The sequence below is a fragment of the Peromyscus eremicus genome, chromosome 23 (assembly GCF_949786415.1).
Source record: "Peromyscus eremicus chromosome 23, PerEre_H2_v1, whole genome shotgun sequence".
Classification (NCBI taxonomy): domain Eukaryota; kingdom Metazoa; phylum Chordata; class Mammalia; order Rodentia; family Cricetidae; genus Peromyscus; species Peromyscus eremicus.
Window position 1 is genome coordinate 4393166 of NC_081438.1, and position 20553 is coordinate 4413718.

General features: G+C 50.4%; 1 pseudogene; it reads right to left on the minus strand.

The window, feature by feature from the left end:
- Nucleotides 1–3941: 3941 nt before the first annotated feature.
- On the minus strand, nucleotides 3942–15235 carry LOC131898543 (large ribosomal subunit protein eL22-like; annotated as a pseudogene).
- Nucleotides 15236–20553: the final 5318 nt, after the last annotated feature.

Here is a 20553-nt window from a genome sequence, read left to right on the forward strand (position 1 = left end):
CTGTGTCTCAATTAAGCATGCAACTAATTGTCCATTGTCTGGCCTTTGGGCAAGCAATCTAAATTCTCAGAGCCTAAGGTTTTTTTTCCATCTGTAAAATGGGCATGCTAGATCTTACCTGACAAGTGTTTCATGAGAATCTGATGGAGGTGCATGGGTTTGCTTACAGGAATGGCTGAAGGCTATTGGCTCCCTGTTGTTGGGTGTTTTTTTTTTTTTTGTTTGTTTGTTTTTTACTCTTTGGGCTCTTTGCTCTTTGGGGGCTTGCCACTCAGCTCCCAAATAAATCACATGGAGACTCGTTATTACTTATAAATGCCTGGCCTTAGCTTGGCTTGTTGCTAGCCAGCCTTTCTAAACTTAAATTATTCTGTCTATCTTTTGCCTCTGGGCTTTTATCTTTCTCTATTTCTGTATACCTTTTGTTACTCCTTACTCCGTGACTGGCTGTGTCATTGAGTGGCTGGTCCCTGGGTCCTCCTCCTCCTTTTCTTTCTCCTTCTCCTTAATCTCCTCTTCCCAGATTTCTCCTCCTATTTATTCTCTCTGCCTGCCAGCCCCGCCTATCCATCCTTTCTCTGCCCAGCTCTCAGCCATTCAGTTCTTTATTAGACCAATCAGGTGTTTTAGACAGGCAAAGTAACACAGCTTCACAGAGTTAAACAAATGCAGCATAAAAGAATGCAACACATCATTGCATCATTAAATAAATGTTCCACAGCATAAACAAATGTAACACACCTCCAACTAAGATTCTACAACAGCTCCCTTTCAGGTTGCATAGGTGGATAAGTAGGTGGGTGGGTAACAGATGGGTGGGTGGATGAATGAATGGATGGTGAGGCCGTGAATGGATGCATGGCAGGTGGGTGGATGGTGTGTAGACAGATAAGTGAGTGGATGGATGTTAGCAGCTAAGGTCTGGGTAGCCAATGGAATGAATGGATGTTGGCAGCTAAGGTCTGGGTAGCCAATGGAATGGATGGATGTTGGTAGCTAAGGTCTGGGTAGCCAATGGAATGGATGGGTGTGGCAGCTGAGGTCTGGGTAGCCAATGGAAGAGGAATGAGAGATCAGAGGGTGGAGGTCAGGGAAGTCGCCCAGGGTGAGGTAATGTGAGGTGAGTAGGAAAAGGTTTGGCTGAGATTCTTGAAGACAGGCAGCGGACATCTCTTAGGTCTGAGCCCCTGTTCCTGGGCTGGGCCTCCACTCAGAGCAAAGACTCTGAGCTCCTTGGAATAATGCCCAGGTGTGCTGCCACAGATCAAGATGGGGTGCTGAGCCTGCATCCCTTGTCTCTGCCAACCATGGCCCTGAGTGTCCATCTCCACCAGGCCTGAAGGAACGTCTCACAATTTAAAGACAGTGAACAAGAGACTCTCAAACCATAGCTACCATGCTGAGTGGAATTACCAAAAAGTGCTTTCTAATTAAAAACAAGAAGCTGGGGACAGGTTCATATCCATAACTCAGCGCCCTGCTGCTGTAACTACCCACAGTTTCATTGCCCTCGGGGTGGGTCTCCCTGATCTGTGTTGTTAAAATCCACCAGGGAAAGGGGCCCAGCTCTTCCGGTGCAACCATTAACACTTACTGTCTTGACTCTCGTCCCCCTGACATGGCAAGTTTAGAGGCTTTAAAATACAATTTAGTCCAGGTAGTAGTGGCATACACCTTTAGTCCCAGCACTTGGGAGGCAGAGGCAGGCAGATCTCTGTGAGTTCGAGGCCAGCCTGGTCTACAGAGCGAGTTCCAGGACAGCCAGAGCTACACAGAGAAACCCTGCCTCAAACAAACAAACAAACAAACAAACAAACAAACACAAAAAAACAACTTAAAATATTCCCGAGATGCTTGTTACAATCTGGTCTGGCCTCTTTTGCTGCTGTAGATAGCAGTTACAGTGTGTAATAGAGGCACTGGGCATGTGGCAAGGTGGTGGTGGAGGCTGGGTCATGGGACCTCAGTTTGGGGTCCTAGATGGTGGAGGCTGGGTCATGGGTCCTCAGTTTGGGGTCCTAGATACACTCCTACAATTTTGAGAGCCCATCATTTTGGGTAAGTCAAGGCAGAAGCTCAAGCAGCCACAGTCAAGATTGAAGAGAGAGTAAAGTCAACCTTGCTGCTGGCCTGCTCTCAGGTAGCCACCTTCTCCCCTCTTATAGTATTCGGGACTCCTGGCTAGGGAATGGTGCCACCCACAGTGGGCTGGGTCTTTCTACATCAGTTAGACAATGCCCACCGGGCATGCCCACAGGCCAACCTGATCTAGACAATTCCTTACGAAGACGCTCTTCCTTGCCAGGCGTGTTGGCACACACTGCCGCCAGCTCTTGCATCCTCAGCTGTTGGCATCCTGGAAGTCAGAGCTTTTCTTGCTTTCTGCTGTGTCCCCAGCAGTGGTACAGAGCCTGGACCATTGTAGACTCTGAGCAAAGGGACAGGCATGAGCATGGAGTGATGAAGAGCACTCAGAGCTATTCCTCAAGGTCCTCTGTGGTAGGTTCATTATTGCTTCCTTACTAGGCCACATAGCCTACTTGGCTTTGGTGGGGCCATTTGAGATCTGGGATTACCCCAGGTAGGCTGCAGGGTGTGAATTAGAGACTGGGCAGGGAACTACCTACTCAAATAGTCTGGGATGTGTTGGATAGTTTTATGTCAACTTGCCACAAGCTAAAGTCATCAGAGAGGAGGGACCCCTAATTTTAAAAGATACTTCTGTAAGATGGGGCTGTAGGCAAGCCTGTAGGGCATTTTCTTAATTAGTGACTGATGGGGGAGGGGCCAACCCTTTGTGGGTGGGGCCATCACTGGCTTGGTGGTCCTGGGTTCTATAAGAAAGCAGGCTGAGCAAGCCATGGGGAGCAAGCCAGTAAGCAGTAGCCCTCCATGATCTCTGCATCAGGAAGTTGGTACCAAGGTAGTGGGATATTGCTGTGTTAGACCTGACCATGTTACTTTGGGGAGGATTGTGGAACGACTTTGGAACTCTGGGCTGGAAAAGCCATTGAGTGTTGAGAGCTCAGTGAGCTGTTCTGAGGAGCTTGGAAGATAAGAATGTTGAGAGCAGTGCAGATGATGGAGGCCTGGCTCGTGAAGTTTCTGAGGGAAGCAAAGACTCTGCTGGGCCATTTGTGTGAAGAATCTGTGGTGTCTGGTCAGCTGGGGCTGAAGAATCAGCTGTGATTAACAGGAGACCAGAACCACTGAAGTGAAACCTTTGCTTTGCTGGGACAATGGATGCTGCTCAGCTGGGGCTGAAGAATCAGCAGTGATTGAGAAGACCAGCATCACTGAGGTGAAGTCTTCTGGGAAGGGTTTCCTCAGGGTCAGCACACAGAAGCTGTGTTCCAGAGGCAGCCACGGCTGCACCTCATGCTGGCAGCTGAACTTGGTCATGGAAGAGTCACCCAGGTGTTACTGGTTTTGAAGGCATGAAGAGATGATGGAGAGCAGCTGAGGCTTGGCACTGTATGGCAGGGCTGGAGTCCCTGAAGAGAGCCCAGGAGCGGTTGTTGGTAAAGATTCAGTCCAGTTACGGCAGAGACCGCAGCATTTTGGAGATGCCAGCGCCATGGGACGACCACCAAGAACAGCAGCAGCCATGGAATGGAGCCAGCCAGAGCCTAGAAGACAAGCTGTGTGTGCTGCGGAGGACGGAGCCGGAGAAGTGACCCAGGCCCTTTGGAGGAGCCCAGAAGATGGTGAGTGAATCCCAGACACTACTGAACACTGAGGTTTTACACAGTTGGAGTTTGGTTTTGCTTTGTTCAGACTGTGACTGTGCCCTGGCTCTTCCCTTTCCAAGTAAGAAAGCTCCTATTTGACAGGAGCCTATAGATGAGAGACTTTGGATTTTAAAAGACACTTTGTTTAAGAGACTGCATTTTTGAAGTGTTTGAATTTGTAGGACTGTGACACTTATTTTTTTTGGCCCTAACTTTTATTTATGAATTAATAAGCATTGCAGACCATTGTGTCTTAACCCTCCTCCTCCTCCTCTTTGTCCTGGTTAATCTGGAAGTAATGCAGCTCGTAGCTCTCTTTGCTGTTGGCGACAACACATGACCAGTCTCAGAGACTGTTCTTCAAATATTTTTTGGTGAGATATTTCAAATACCTTTTGGAGAAAGGCACCTTGGAGCTGACGGTGATCTTGCTCTTGCTCCGTTCGATGGTCACAACCCCGCCACCAAGGTTCCCAGCTTTCCCGCCGTTCACTTGATTCTCTCCTAGAGGAGCTGATCGAAATTGGCGGCATCCATGATTCCATCTTCTACAGGGTGGGTGCAGTCAAGGACGAACTTCAAAACCTCCTCCTCCTCCTCCTCCTCCTCCTCCTCCTCCTCCTCCTCCTCCTCCTCCTTTTTTGGTCCCCCTTCGCCACAAGCTTTTTCACGGGCGCCATGGCGGCGGAGAGGACTGTGACACTTCTAAGTTGAAAGTATTTTATATTGTGATGTCAGTATTAATGTGAGATCTTGGAGATGAACAATAAAGGAAAGGTGGTGGGTTAACAGTGATGTGTCTGTATGTCAAGTTGACAAGGGGTCAGTTGTGTTGGATAGTTTTATATCAACTTGACACAAGCTAGAGTCATTTGAGAGGAGGGGACCTTAACTGAGAAAACGTCTCCATAACATGGGCTTTTAGGCAGGCCTATAGGATCATTAATTAGTGATCAGTGGGGGAGGGCCCAGCCCATTGTGGGTGGAGCCATCCCTGGGCTGGTGGTCCTGGGTTTTATAAGAAAGCAGGCTGAGCAAGCCATGGGGAACAAGCCAGTAAGCAGAACCCCTCCATGGCCTCTGCATCAGCTCCTGCCTCCAGGTTCCTGCCCTGCTTGAGTTCCTGTCCTGACTTCATTCCGTGATGAACAGTGGTGTGGAGGTATAAGCTGGATTAACCCTTTCCTCCCCAGGTTGTTTTGGTCATGGTATGTCATCACAGTGATCATAACCCTGACTGAGATACGGGATTTACTTTTGTGGAATGAGTTTTCTCTTTCTACCTTTATGTGGGTTCTAGGGATGAAGTCAGGCCACCTGGCGTTTATGACAAGTACCTTTACCTACCGAGCCATCTAGAAGTCGCCCCACACCGACCCCGTGTTTGCTGTGGCTTTATTAAGACATTCACACACCATAGAGTGCACACTGGTAAACAATAGCACCAGTCTTCATGAAAATCAGGGTTTTGTGAGGGGATATATTCTTTGTGTGTCTGTTTGGTTTGGTTTTGACAAGGTCTCACTATGTATCCTTGGCTGGCCTGGAACTTGCTATGTAGACTAGGCTGGCCTTAAACTCACAGGGATCCACCTCCTTCAGTCTCCTGGGTACTGGGATTAAAGGTGTAATCAGGAGGCAGAGGCAGGCCGATCTCTGTGAATTTGAGGCCAACTTGGTCTACATAGGGGGCTCCAGATCAGCCAGGGCTGCAGAGAAAGACCTTGTCTCAAAAACAAAACAAAACAAAAACACAACAGTAAATAAATAGATGGCATGTGTTACCACACCCAACTGTTTCTTTTGAGTCAGGCTGTCTTTGAATTCACTATGTAGCTCAGGCTAGCCTGGAACCTATAGCAAGTCTCCTGAGTTGTCTATGTAAATGCTGGTACTAAAAGTACACACCCCCATGCCCAGCTAATATATTTAGTTTTGCAACTAGAACCGTGTTAATTTCAGAGCAATTTTATAATCTCCCCCACCAGGAATCCATTTACACACACGTGTGTGTATACACAGAGCCCATGGCTCCCTCCCGTTTTTCTGTGGATTTGCCTGTCCTTGGCGTCTCCTGGTAAGGACACAACACATGTGGCCATGTGTGACTAGTATCTTCCAGATCGTGACATCTAAAGAGTCACTGTGTCTCTCTCTGTTTCAGTACTCCTGTCTGTGGCTGTATCGTGTCCATATGGTGTAGCTCTGCCATGTTTTGCTTGCCTGTTCCTCCACAGGTCAACATATGGGTTCTGGCCACGTTTCTGCTCTCATGAGTGATGCTACTGAGAGCATCCTATGCCAGTCAGGGTGTGAACAAGACTCAGTTTCTCCCAGGTAGATTCTGAGGGGTAGAACTGCTGGGTTTTGGACTTGGGCTCTGTGACAGCATCTTGCCAGCTCAGGTGGTGAGGGGTGTGCCCTGGCTGGGAGATCTGATCATCAATAGAGGCCTGGGGGTCACTTACTGCCTTAGAGTTTTCTGTTGCTGTGATGAGACACCATGGCCACAGATGCTCTTAGAAAGGAAAACATTCAATTGGGGCTGGCTTACAGATTCAGAGGTTTAGTCCATTATCATCATGGCGGGAAGCATGGCGGTGCTCAGGCAGACAGGGTGCTGGAGAAGGAGCCGAGATTTGTACATCTGGATGGACAGGCAGCAAGAAGAGTGACACTAGGCCTGGTTTGAGTATTTGAAACTTCAAAGCCCACTCCCAGTGACAGACTCCTTCCAACAAGGTCACATTTTCTAATAGTGCCGTTCCCTATGGGCCTATGAGGCCATTTTCACCCAAACGGCCACACTTGTATGCTGCCTTAGCAAGTCTGTTCACCTCTGCACTTCAACTTCCTCGCCTGCTGAACATACAGACGGTCAAGGTTCCATCCCAGAGCTGCTGGAAGACAACCAAGGCAGGAGGGAGAAGGCTCTCCAGGACCCATTGGCTTCCACCATGTGTGGGAAGAGCCTTGAGAAGGCTGGGCTAGTCAGGGATGGGTTGAGGTGCTCCCTGAGCACTGTCTGGTGGCCCTAGACGGGAAGTATCACCGTGATACCTCATCTTCTGCCGAGGGATCTAAGGTTCAAGGATGTGAAGTCCGTTACCAAGGTCATGAACCAGGTCCCCAGTCTGCAGGATCAAGGCCCTTCCTTGGACTGCTCAGAGCCCGGCCCTCCTGGTGGCCAGGCCTCTCTGCAGCTGTGAGTCCCTGTGTGAGAAATGTGGTTTTCCTTTTTTTCCTATCAAAAGTGGCGAGCCTGCCAAGGACCAAAGTTCTATAGATCTCCCTCACCTTGTAAAACTTTCATACAGAGGGGTTCAAATCTTTTCATCTCCCCGACGTGGTGAAACGTTTGTTTACACAGAGGCCCTGCTGTAAGAGATCCAGGTGACCTTAACAAATCCCCCCACTTTGTGAGCTCTCCCTCCTGCTGCTGCTGCTGAGCCCGGCCCCCTGCTCTGCCCCCTACAGCGGGTGAGCTGGGGCCACCCTTCGGGCATCATCTGTGACGTGGGAGGATAATGGAGCACACTCCCGGTGCTGTGATGGGGGGCAGTTCTGGGGTCACACAGGCATCCTTGACACAGCCATCTACACATGGGACCTCAGAGCTGCAGCAGGGCACCTGGCCATGGCAAGGTGGGGGTGTAGGTTTGGAAGAGATGGGCAGACCAGCCTCTCATGTGTCCTCCAGCTTGGCCAGAAACTTGACCAAGGCAGAGACCAGGCCCTCAAGGTGAGGCTGTGTGGGGCTGCTCTCCTCTGTCTCCGCTCCCAAAGGGCTCCTTGTCCATGGCAGTCTCACAGGTAGGAATGTGAGCAGAATGGTCACCAGGGCTTCAGCTGAAGTGGATCGCCCGCCATTTGTGTCGCTCTCCAATCCACCACAGGGCGTCAAAGGCTCTGACGACCATTAATGCTGGTTCTCAAGGGGATCATCAGACAACTTCAGTGTGACTCTGTGACAATGGCCGTAATTAAGGTGTCGGCGCGTCGTTTCCCCTCTCATCGTGAAGCCCTAGACAGGCATAGATCTTCCGCCTCTTCCGTGAGCTGGGGAGAGAGAGCAAAGGGTGTAAATCAGAGGGGCACATGCCCTACAGGGGTGCAGCCCTCCTGGATCCAGACGACTGGTTCTCTCGGCAGCCTTGGCTGACCCAAGCAGACAGACTCCTCTAGAGGGCAAATGAGTGTCTGAGCCCTGAAGGCCATGGTTACGGAGCTGGCGGGAGAGACATTCAAGTTGTGCTGCTGGGGGGTTTCTTTTCCTTTTGAGATTATCGTGTAATTACAACATATAATTACAATATGTAATAACTGTAGACCCTACTTTCCTTCAAATTCAGGCCCTTTTTTTTTAAAAAAAAAAAACTAATTGTTACTGCCTTTTAATTTTTTATTTTATTTTATTTTTGGTTTTTCGAGATAGGTTTTCTCTGTGTAGTTTTGGTACCTGTCCTGGATCTCACTCTGTAGACCAGGCTGGCCTTGAACTCACAGAGATCTGCTTGCCTCTGCCTCCCGAGTGCTGGGATTAAAGGTATGCACCACCACTACCCAGCTTATTGCTTTTATATATGTGTATGTGCATATCTTCCTAAAGTAACCTGCTCAGTCTGTATAATGTTACTTGTGTGTGTTTTCAGAGCTGACTGGCGCAGGACAGCCAATTGGTGTGCTCGCCCACTCCCAGCCTTCCTCAGGTGCCTGTAGTTCTCTGTGTAGGGTCAAGGCCCCATGGGCTTCTCTCCATCCAGTTTGGCACGCTCGTCACTGTCTTCCTTGTCCGGCTCACACTTGGGCAGTCACGATGATGAGACTTTACGGGGGTAGCTTCTGATGTGACTAGGACACGACCTCACAGCAAACTCCCTGAGCCTCCGGCTCTTACAGTCTTTCTGCTGCTCTTCTGCGATGTTCTCTGAGCCTTAGGTGTAGGGGTGTTTTGTAGATGTATCCGCAGGGACTGGGCTCCACAACTCTGCATTTGGATGGGTTGTGGTTTTCTGTCATGGTCTCTTGTCTGTTGTAAAGAGAAGTTTCCTTGATGAGGGGTAAAACTGCCCTTCTCTGTGGTATAAGGAGAAACGTTTATAGATTGTTGTTAAGTACTGGTTAGTGCTTGTCAGCTTGACATGAACTTGTCACCTACCTGGCAGGAAGGAGCCCCAGGTGGCAGAGTTGCCTCCATGCCACTGGCATGTCTATGGAGCCTTTTCTTGATTGTTAATTTGATACAGGAGAACCCGGCCCACTGAGTGGTGCCACTCCTGGGCAGGTGGTTCTGGGTTGCATTAAAAAAAAAAATGGACCTGAGCAAGCCATGAAAACAAGCCAGTAAGTGATGTTTCTCTAGGGTCTCTGCTTCCGTTCCTGCCTCCAGGTTCCTGCCTCCAGGTTCCTGCCTCCAGGTTCCTGCCTCCAGGTTCCTGCCTCCAGGTTCCTGCCTCGGCTTCCTTCAATGGTGCACTGTAATCTGTAAGCCAAATAGTTCCGTTTATCTACCCATTGCCTTTTCTCAGTGTTATATCCTGGGAAGAGGGAACCTCCGTGGAGGAATTGTCTCCATCAGATTGGCCCGTGGGCATGTCTGTGGGGCAATTCTTGATAATGATTGGTGTAGGGGGGTGAACAGTATGACCCCTGAGCGTCCTAGACAAGAAAGCAGACTGGGTGCACCACAGGGAGCAAGCCGGTGAGGAGTCTTCCTGTATGCTCTCTGCTTCAGTTTCTGCCTCAGGTTCCTGCCCTGAGCTCCTGACAGACTGAAACCTGAAAGATAAAATAGATACGTTCCTCTTCACTTTGCTTTTGGTCACAGTTCGCTTACACAGCAACAGAAAGCAAACTAGTTCAGAGGTGTAAAGGGACAGAGAGGCCCAAGCGCAGGTGGCCCCAGCAGGAACACAGAGCCCCCCAGTCAGGACGCCATCAAACCATAGTGAGACTGTTTCTTTCGTGCTGTGTTCAGGCCCCAAACACAAGATCCTTAACAGTAGGGATGTGGGGGCTCGAGAGACAGCTCAGTGATTAGAGCACTTGCTGCCCTTGCAAGAGGACTGGGGTTCAGTTCTCAGCTTCACATGGTGACTCATAACCATCCATAACTCCAGTTCCAGGGGTCCAATGTCCTCTTCTGTCCTCCATGGACACTGTATGCCTGTGATGCACAGACACATGTGTGCACACACCCACTCACACACACACATACTCAATGCACACTCACACACATTCATTCCCTCACATACACACACACACACATGCTCTCTCTCACACACACCCATGCACACTCACACATTCATTCACTTACACACACAGACACCCACACACTCTCACACACACACTCATGCACACTCATACACATCCATTCATTCACATACACACTCATGCACACTCACACACATTTATTCACACACAGAGACACCCACACACTCTCTCTCACACACACATACACATACTCATGCACACGGGTAGGGGTGCGGTTGCCCCCACTCTGGGTCTCAGTACCCCAGCTCAGAGTCTGATGAATGACGAGCCTTGGCACATGCTGAAAGGGAACAGGCAGAAGGGAAGGAGGGAAGGAGGAGGAAAGAGATGGGAAAGGAGGAAGAGGACAAGAGGGCATAGTGTCTCAGATATCTGAGGCTTTTAGCGCATCATTGCCAAATATCAAACTGACAGACTCTTAACACAGAAAGCAAGACCGCCCCACCACCACCATCACCATCACCATCACCACACCATCACCAAATCATCACCACCCTGATCACCATCACTACCACCCTGATCAACATCACCACCATCACCATGACCACCATGACCACCACCATCACTATCACCACCATTATCACCATCACCACCACCCTGATCACCATCATCACCACCATCACCACCACCCTGATCACCATCATCACCACCATCACCATCACCATGACCACCATGACCACCACCATCACTATCACCACCATTATCACCATCACCACCACTATCATCATGACCATGATCACCATTACCGCCACCCCATCACCACCACCACGACTCTCATGGCCACTGGGTTAGTCTGCTAGTGAGTCACAGGACCACAGAGAAGATGTTTAAAACCAGCTCCTTACACTGTGGTCCTGACCCCAGGCGTGGTCACATACCTAAATGTAGGAGCTGCAAAAAACTTTTGTCAACAGGTAAAAGTTTCTGAAAGCGTAACTTCAAGTTCTGACGTGTAACGGATCTGCCATGCCTCTGGCAGCTCCCACCCGCGCTGCGTCACGCAGCTGCACCGCAGCCTTGGTTGTGAACATACACCACTAGCACTTGGCTTTGTGGATGTCATCCTGCTGCACACCAACAAACACTGCCCCAAATACCTCAGCTCAGACTGAGACTTGAGAGCACTGCGTGTTGTGAGTTAGTGTTCGTACTGTGCACACAAAGGCTTTTATTTGTATGTGAACAGACACCGTGGTTTAATTACAGAAAACAGAGACTGCGCGTTTTCCAACCAGCATTCTTCAGTGTGTAAGTATCAAATTAGTCTGTCTTTGGATTAGCTCGTGTTAGAATGTGCGGTTTTTAAAAAACTACTATTTGAGTTGCTGACTTGAGTCTCACTTAAAATAAACACATTAACTGAGTTTTGGCTTGGGATGAGGACAGAATTTCCAACAATTTCTGCAATGAGACTGAACGTGCTGATGCCATTTTGTACTACATATGTATGTGAAGCAGAGTTCTCAGTGTTGACGATTGTAAAGCCAAAGCAGTGGGCCGGAGAGATGGCTGAGTGCATAAAGGTGCTTGCCACTGAGCCTGGGAACGTGAGTTTGATCCCCAGGATCCACACGATAGAAGGACAAGTCCACAGTTGTCCTTGGATTACCTCATAAGTACTGGGACACACACGTGCCCCCACACACGTGCCCCCACACACGTGCCCCCACACACGTGCCCCCACACACGTGCCCCCACACACGTGCTCCCACACATGTGCCCACACACATACCCATACAGCTGCCCTGTCTTAGGGTTTCTATTACTGTGATGAGACACCATGACTCTGGTGGTTTGACAGAAAATGGCCCCCATAGGGAGTGACACTATTAGGAGCTGTGGCTTTGTTGGAGGAAGTGTGTCACTGTGGAGCGGGCTTTGAGGTCTCCTGTGCTCAAGATACACCCAGGGCCAGTTCACTTCCTATTGCCTGAGGATCCAGATGTAGACTCTCAGCTCCTTCTCCAGCACCATGTCTGCCTGCACGCCACCATGTCCCGCCATGGTGATAATGGATTGAACCTCTCAAACTGTAAGTCAGTCCAATTAAATGTTTTCCTTTGTAAAAGTTGTCATGGTCATGGTGTCCCTTCACAGCAATAGAAACCTTGACTAAGACCAAAGGCTAATTGGAGAGGAAAGGGTTTGTTTACACTTCCATCTTACTGTTCATCACTGAAGTAAATCAGGGCAGGAACTCAAGCAGGGCAGGGACCTGGAGACAGGAGCTGAAGCAGAGGCCATGGAGGAGTGCTGCTTACTATGGCTTGCTCAGCTTGCTTTCTTATAGAACCCAGGACCACCAGCCCAGGGGCGGCCCCACCCACAATGGGCTGGGCCCGCCCCATCCATCACTAAGAAAATGCCTACAGTCTCACCTACAGCTTGATTTTATGGAGACATTTTCTCAAGTGAGGCTTCCTTCTCTCTGGTGATTCTAGCTCGTGTCAGGTTACATAAAACTATCCAGCTCACCCCCAATTTTTTAATTAAAAAATATTGATTAACTCTGAAAAATATTGAAGATCCTGCAGTATCAAATATTCAGCCAATAATTCTTTATATAAAAATCAGTACATCCATCTCATGAGAATGCAAATCTGCTCTCATCATTAATAAATAGGAAATTATATATAGTGGCGTATATATGCATATCTATATATACCAAAGAATTGTTTTGCTTTTCTTTGAGACAGTCTTACTATATAATCCAAGCTGCCCTTGAATTCACAGATCTACCTTTCTCTGCCTCCAAAGTGCTGGGACTAATTAGAGGCCTGTGCCACCACACTTGGCCCTGTAAATTTCCTTCTGATGTACCATCGGTTAATGTTGGTTTTTTATTCCTATTGTATGCACCTGTATACCCTAGGTCCTATAGAGAGTTCCTGGACAGATGAGGGTCATGAATGGGAGGAGTTTAAGATGTAGAAGTCTGTAAAATACCTCAACAGGACTCCCCACACCTCTTTTTTGGGAGGATGTGGGGTGTGAGGCAAGGTCTCTTTATATAGCCCAGAATAGCTTTGAACTCATAATCCTGCCTCTAACCTCTCATGGGCTGGGATCACAGGTGTGTGCTGCCACACCAGTCTCCAGCCCCCAGGCATTGCTCCTGGTTTCTGATGGTTTTGTTAATCCTTGAAGTTCTTTGGTGGCAGCTGAACCCGTGAAATCCATGTCTGTCATCACAGGGAGCAGTCCTCTGTGTCTAAATCTCTATTTTACTTTTTTGAGGCAGAGTCTCACAGTGTACCTCTGGCTAGCAACGAACTCGCTCTGTAGACTAGACTGGCCCTGAACTCACAAAGATCCACCTGCCTCTGCCTCCCAGGTGCTGGGATTCCAGGTGTGTGTGTCATGCCTGGCTTCCCTCCGCTTTTTAGGATGCTAGTCACTGGGCCTTATTAGTTTTGTTCCATCTACACAGACCACAGCCATGCACGTGTGTCATTATGACAAAGCAGTACAGACTAGGGGATTGACAGGGAAGGGACAGAAAGGTGAGCCCTTGTAGCTAGAGTTTTTCTTGCCTGGCCCACGGTCAGGGCAAATCTCTCTCACCTGCCAGTCCCACAGCCTCAGACCCAATCAAGTAAACACAGAGACTTATATTGGTTACAAACTGTATGGCCGTGGCAGGCTTCTTGCTAACTGTTCTTACAGCTTAAATTAATCCATTTCCTTTAATCTATACTTTGCCACATGGCTCGTGGCTTACCGGCATCTTCACAAGCTGTTTCTCATCGTGGTGGCTGGCAGTGTCTCTCTGACTCAGCCTTCCACTTCCCAGCTTTATTCTCCTCCTTGCCCCGCCTATACTTCCTGCCTAGCCAACGGCCAATCAGTGTTTTATTGATTAATCAGCAACACGTTTGCCATACATCCCACAGCAAGCCCTACAGTTCTAAGGCTGGGTAATCTGAGATCAAGGTACAGCCGTGGTGGTCCAGTGACGGCCATTCTCTGTGTGCGGGATAGTGACGTGGTATGTCCTCTGAAGGGGGAGAACACTGTGTCCCTGTGTGGCAGAAGGACAGAAGGACAAACAAGCCTGGCTTTGACCCCGAGATCTTTTAAAGGGGTGCTGATCCTGTTCCTGAGTCAGGGTCCTCACTCCCAAAGGCCTCCCCATCACTGAAACCGTGGGCAGTTGCATCTCCAAATAAGGTCCCGCTCACTGAGCTATGGACTTTATCAAATGCTTCTGGCGACTCAGTTCTGCCCACTGGAGTGGAGGGTGGGCTGTCACACTTCCTAGAAGCACTGAGGAAACTCACTAATTGCCCTGTCCATCCCCTACCTGAGCAGGGGTTCTGTTCCCAGGTTACCTGCCCTCTGTGACTCCAAGTTTGGGGAAGCAAGAGCTAGGGCTCAGGGAAGGAGCTGTGAGGGCAAGTGCTGGGTACACCATGGTCTGCTGGACTCCTCAGAACTGGACGAGGGAGGGGGAGAAGCTGGAGAGAGGGCCTCAGCCTCAGCCCTCCCCCTCTCTCCCTTGGCATTCAGATAAATCCGCCCAGGATCCCTGGCATCTGGAGCGGTGTAAATGAAGCATAAATTAACTTTAACAATCACAGCTATAGCTACACTCTGTCACTCACTTCCGCTGAGCCCTGGGGTGGGCAGGGTGGCCAAACTATAGTCCTGAAATCCCCACTGCTCCCATGGCTTTATCTCTAGAAGCTTCTGCAATAAAATGTGGCTGAGCTCCTGGAGTGCAGCTCACTGAAGTCAGGTAACTCCCTGGATGGTGGACACGGGATGCTCTGACACAGGGTCGGGGAGGGGCAAAATTTGGAGAGAGGCAGGAGGGCAGGAGAGGGGAGTTAGGACAGGACCGGAGACCTGGTGGCTGCTTAGAGGGTGCAGAGAGAGCCAAGTGTGGCCTCATGCATTTCCAGGTTCTTCCTATGGTGTTTGGAGTCTCTGAACCAGCCAAGATGGGCAAGGAAGGAAGGGCCACTGTGGCCATGCCCAGACATCACCTGGCCCTCTTGACCATACCTGTCTGAGGGTGCTTTATAACACCCCCATTTTATAGATGAGAAAACTGAGGGCTGGGAGTCAGGACCTGAGCTTTCGGTGGTCTTCATTTTGTCTTGCCTGGAGCCTACCAAAAGAGGCCGTGCGCTGTGGAAGCGGTGGGATGCGTTACCTGGCAGCATGAAGCCCTGGACTTCATCCCTTGTGGTGTCAGCTGCCTTCCTCTTGCTGGGATAAAACACCATGACCCATTTAACTTACAGAAGAGTTCCTTTGGGTCTGAGGTTCCAGAGGGTTAGAGCCCATGCTGTTGGAGCAAGGGCAGCAGGCGGCAGGCGTGGCGCCTGGAGCGGAAGCTGAGCGCTCCCATCACGAGCCACGAGCCCAAAGCAGAGGGAGAGAGAGAGAGAGAGAGAGAGAGAGAGAGAGAGAGAGAGAGAGAGAGAGAGAGAAACGGCTTTAAACTCTCAAAGCCCACCACAGTGGCACACTTCCCCCAACAAGGCCACACCTCCTAGGACTCCACAAACGGCATGGTCCCCAACTGGGGACCAAGCATCCTTCTTCTGTGTGTTCAACTGCCCTCTCTGGTCTCCCATTTCTTTTCCCATCCCAGTCGCAGTTCCAGGATTGTGTATCTATCTGGTTACCCAGTGTCTCCCAGTACAGGCATTACCAGCTTGCCCTGACCCTGCTCCCTGCCAGTGCTCCTCCTCTTGGTCACTAGTGCTCCATCATCCGTGCTCCATCAATCATCCGTGCTCCATCACTAGTGCTTCATCATCTGTGCCCTCTGTTCCTCTGTGTTCTTCCACCATAGGGCCACCTAATCTGCAGTTTATCGGCACCACCCCCTGCCAACATCCAAACTCCAGCCACCTACCACCACCACCACCATCAGGGTCATCCACCTGCATCCGGCCCACCTCCTGGCAGCCTGGCCTCACTGTCCTCTCTGCTTCAGTCCGTCTAATCTCAACACAAATGCCAGAGGGAAGGTTTTCAGAGAAGGGGAGCATGTCCCCTCTGCTCAAAACCTTCGCTGTATAGCGATTTCTCGGAAGTACTTTCTTCTGTACGGAGTAGGGGAGATTCACATGACTCCCTAGAAAGTCACAGGAAAGTTAAAAGACCCAGAAGGCCCCTTTCCTATGTTATACAGACAGCAAACAGTTGCTAGGGGAGAGGAGACTCTCAGGAAGAGCTGCCTACAAGCTAGGCAAGGGCTCCAGTGAGCTTCGGGTAACTTCAATAAACCCATCGATTCACCAAGGTCGACTCAGACTCATCTCTTTGCTTCATTGTTGGCTTCCTGTGCAGGGTAAACAGACATATATTCAACTCTCTCCCTCCACCAAAAAGGTCAAATAAAACTGTGGTGGTATTGTGTTCCCCAAAATATTATGTACCTTAATAAACTTATCTGGGGTCAGAGAACAGAAAAGCCACAAGATACTTAGGCTAGAAAATGGTGGCACACACGCCTTTAATCCTAGCATTCCAGAGACAGAAATCCTTCTGGATCTCTGAGTTCAAGGCCACATTGGAAACAGCCAGGCATGGTGACTCACGCCTTTAATCCCAGAAAGCGAGCCTTTAATCCCAGGGAGTAGTGGTAGAAAGCAGAAAGGTTTATAAGGCGTGAGGACCAGAAACTAGAAGCATTTGGCTGGTTAGGCATTTGGCTGGTTAAGCTTTCAGGCTTTGGAGCAACACAGTTCAGCTGAGATTCTTTCTGGATGAGGACTCAGAGGCTTCCAGTCTGAGGAAACAGGACCAGCTGAGGAACAGATGAGGTAGCTGTGGCTTGTTCTGTCTCTCTGATCTACCAGCATTGACCCCAATAAATGGCCTCAGGATTGATTTTTATTAATAAGACTCTCTAAGATTCATGCTACATAAAACAGTTGACTGACACCCAAGGGCTGGGGCTGTAGGTCAGTGGTAGAGCACTTGTCTAGCAAGTGTGAGTGCCTGGGTTTGATTCCTGGTGCTGTCAGGGAAAACTAAATAAAGGAAGCAATGGACACCCAAACACAGACCAAAAGAACCAAAGGTAAGTGTGGGCAGAGTGGTGGCCCCGGGCCCTGCGATGGGGACAAGATGGGTAGATAAGAACGATCCTTGTGATGCAGAGTGTCTGTGGGAGCAATTCTGATGTGGCTATGTGGGGCAGGATGGCGTGTGGCAGTGGTGGTTGTGGACCCCCTGCTGTGGGTGATAAGACATATAACTGAGCATGTGAGATTGGGGGCCCCTTTGCGGGGAATCCCAGGGTGGCTGTCTTCCTCTGTGTGATGTGGGATAGCATACCTCCCTGAAGAATGGAGTCTGCCATGTGAGCGTAGGGATGCCTGCACCTGCCATGGCGGATGGGCTAGACACACTGCTGTCCCTGACAGCAGGAGACCGTTAGCAGGCATTGTAGTTGTGGGATTGTAGCTGTGGGATTATATCTGTGGCTGCTAAGGGATGCAGCTGGGCTGCTTTGTCTTCCCCGACAGAACTCACCTGTGTCAGAACAGGAAGGAAATAGCAATATGTGGCCTTTAGTGTCTGTGTTCTTTCCCTATTTTCGAGCTCCGTTCCTACCAGCCTGTGACATTTCTGCCTTTATTTACCTTGTGTGTGCCTCCCCTTTGGCATGCCTTCAACTTGGGGGACCACTGAGCTCCAGCCCAAGATGGAACCAAACATGGCTGGGACTCCATGTGCTGAGAGATGGGGCAAAGGAAGCTTGACTTTCTCATGGGGCTCCCCCCATATCCAGAACTCAGTGTATGCCTGAAGCCACCCTGCTTCAGACCCGCACAAACTCACCTCCTTTCCTGGGGTGTCTTTCATATATATTGCTTCCCAGGACTCTGGGTCACTTGACCTCTATTGGGACCCTTCAGGGTGCCCTAAGCTACCCATCCTGGAGGCCCTTAGAGGCCTCCACAGGGCCATGTCTGACTTCTGTTCACTCTTGCCCTGGGGGTGCAGGGCACAAAGGGTAAGTTTAAACATGACAAGGCTCCTCCCTCCTACACACAAAGGACTGGTGGAGGGGACCTTCAGGTACCTAGCAAGGCTCCTCTTCCCTCCCATACTACCTAGGATCAGCCAGCAGGTCTATGGAGTGCCCCCAGAAAGCTCCATGGAAAACATGGAGAGTGGTAGGCAGAGGCCTGGGTAAGCCCCTTGAGCCTAGGCGGACAACCGCAGCAGACATTGCTCCTGCTCCTGTGCTACTGATTGGGAAACTGAGGTCTTTTGTGGCAAAAGGTCTCGACAGGATTGACTTGTCAAAGAGCACCCGGTGTGTCTCAGAGGACCTGTTTCCCGTCACTGCCACCCAAGGGAAAGCAGCTGCCATCTTGGTGAGATCAACTGGGCTCCCTTGTAAAGGATTGGCCCAGCTCGCTTTCGGACTATTTACACACGCCCCCGTGGAGTGGAGGGGAGGAGGGTCACGAGACCTTCGTCTGAGTGTCCAGCCACTCTCGACCGCGTGCTGTGTCCAACTCCGCCTTAATTACACATGGCCTTGGGGAGGACTAGAGTGTATGTAGGCTGGGGAAGGCTATAGGAAGGGACCTCATCAGTGCATATACAGGGAAGCCCAGACCCTGCCGGACAAAGGCTTTCCAGCTCTTTCAGCCTTTTCTACCTTTTGAGGGACATGAGCACCCCTGTAGAAACCTCTCACATACACTCTGTAAGGAAGCTCAATAATTCCTAGTTCACCAGAGCAAATTTAGTCCGAACTGTGCCTCAGTTTGTTGTTGGGAGGAAGGGTAGACTTGGTTATGTATCCTGGGGAGGAATTTTAGCAACAGGGTCCCGGGCTCACACTCAGGGAGGGTCTGACCTCCTCAGGTATTAACCCTCCTGTGTTCTCTGGGGGAACCCACTCCGGAAGGCCTCCCCCAGGAGACACTGTTTCTGAGGATTCAGGTTGGAGCCCAGCACTCTGGCCTTCTGCTTCTGACCCTCTCATAGTGAGACCTGTGGGGCCCCCGCCTGAGAAATGAGCAAGAGCAAGGCAGGCTCAGGACCCAGAAGTTGCGGAAGCCCGTCCAACCCAGTGTGTCTGCTTCCCAAGGTGGCCTACCCCTGCCTCTGCCCCTCCCTCTGTGGGGGATGCTGCCAGCACACACAGTTCTGCTGGTAAAGTCTTTATCGGGAATGTCGCCTAATGCATTCATATCAAACAATAGCGCCTCATACATCATCCCTGCCAGAGGCCACCTCTGCTAGGACAAGCACAGTCCATTACCCTGACGGGCGCAAGCCGTGTGCAAAACAGATAACAGGTCCTGGCTACGCGGGAGCACATGGGGTTGGGGAATTGTCACAGGCCTCTAAGAGCAGTGAAGGAGCCCTGGACAGGTGCCACCTGGGCAGTTGGGACACGGGACTCCTGAGGTTCTGATATCATAAGGCAGTATGATAGATGCTTATGGAGACCTAGCTGCGCATCCTTAGGCCCAACCTCTCTGAGCCGTGTTATCCCCATTCATTAAACAAGGTTGGAAATGGTCCTTGCTTCCTACGGGGCTGGTGGGGGCCCTGAGAGGAGAAGAGTGTTGGAAAGAGGCATGGACTGGGGCGCAAAGACCCTGTCAACACACAGTAGTGATGGCTGAAGTCTTGGACCAAGTTGCCCCCTTCTTGACTTCTTTAGCGATAGTGCTCCACAGTGTCCCATTTCCTCCAGACTTCCCAGTTGTCCCTGGAGAGGGACAACTAAACCACAAGGATGGAGACGCGCTGGGAAAACACTGTTTGCACACCCCGGGGACGTGTCTGTCCTCCCCAGCAAGATTAAAGCCATACATAAGTCTTCAGCTTGCAAGTTTGTCCACGTCTGCCTCTGCCAGGAAGGGGCACACAGTGAAGTTCAGGGTCAGCAAGCCCGTCTCCCCTGGGTCGGGCCATGGGATCTGGGTGTCTGCTGGCTCCAGGCCCTAGTAAGCACTTTTTATTGTGAACTCACAATCTTTTTTTTGCACATGTGTGTGTATGTGTGCACACGTGTGTGTAGAAGCCAGAGGTTGGCCGTGGGTATCTTCCTTGCCTGCTTTCCACTTTGCTTACTGAGGCAGGGTCTCTCTGGACAGTTCAGCTAGCCTGGCAGCCAGCTTGCTCCGGGGAGCCTGTTTCTACCTCTGAGCACTGAGCTTACATGCAAGACTTGACGGCCTCGGGGCCTGTCTGGCTTGTACATGGGTGCTGGGGAACCCCAACTCCAGTCCTCACGATGGCACGGCAAGGGTCTTATCCACTGAACCAACTCCCCAACTCACTGAGTCTTTACCACAGCTCTGCCACACTGTCTAGGTGGCAGCTCCTGTCGGGACTCTGGTGCCCTGTCTTACAGGCACAAGTCCCAGCCCTGAAACTCGCTGGCCATGTGTGTTCTTTGTGCAAGTGAGAGGTTCCATGCTTCAGCCATTTGTCTGTGAAGGTACTGTTGGGGTTCTGGGGTGCTTGTCTCAAGGGCGGAATGTCACACCTGATGGTGTGGGGTTTAACATGATATACGTGGGTCCCTAGAAATCCCTGCATTCCCTTGACA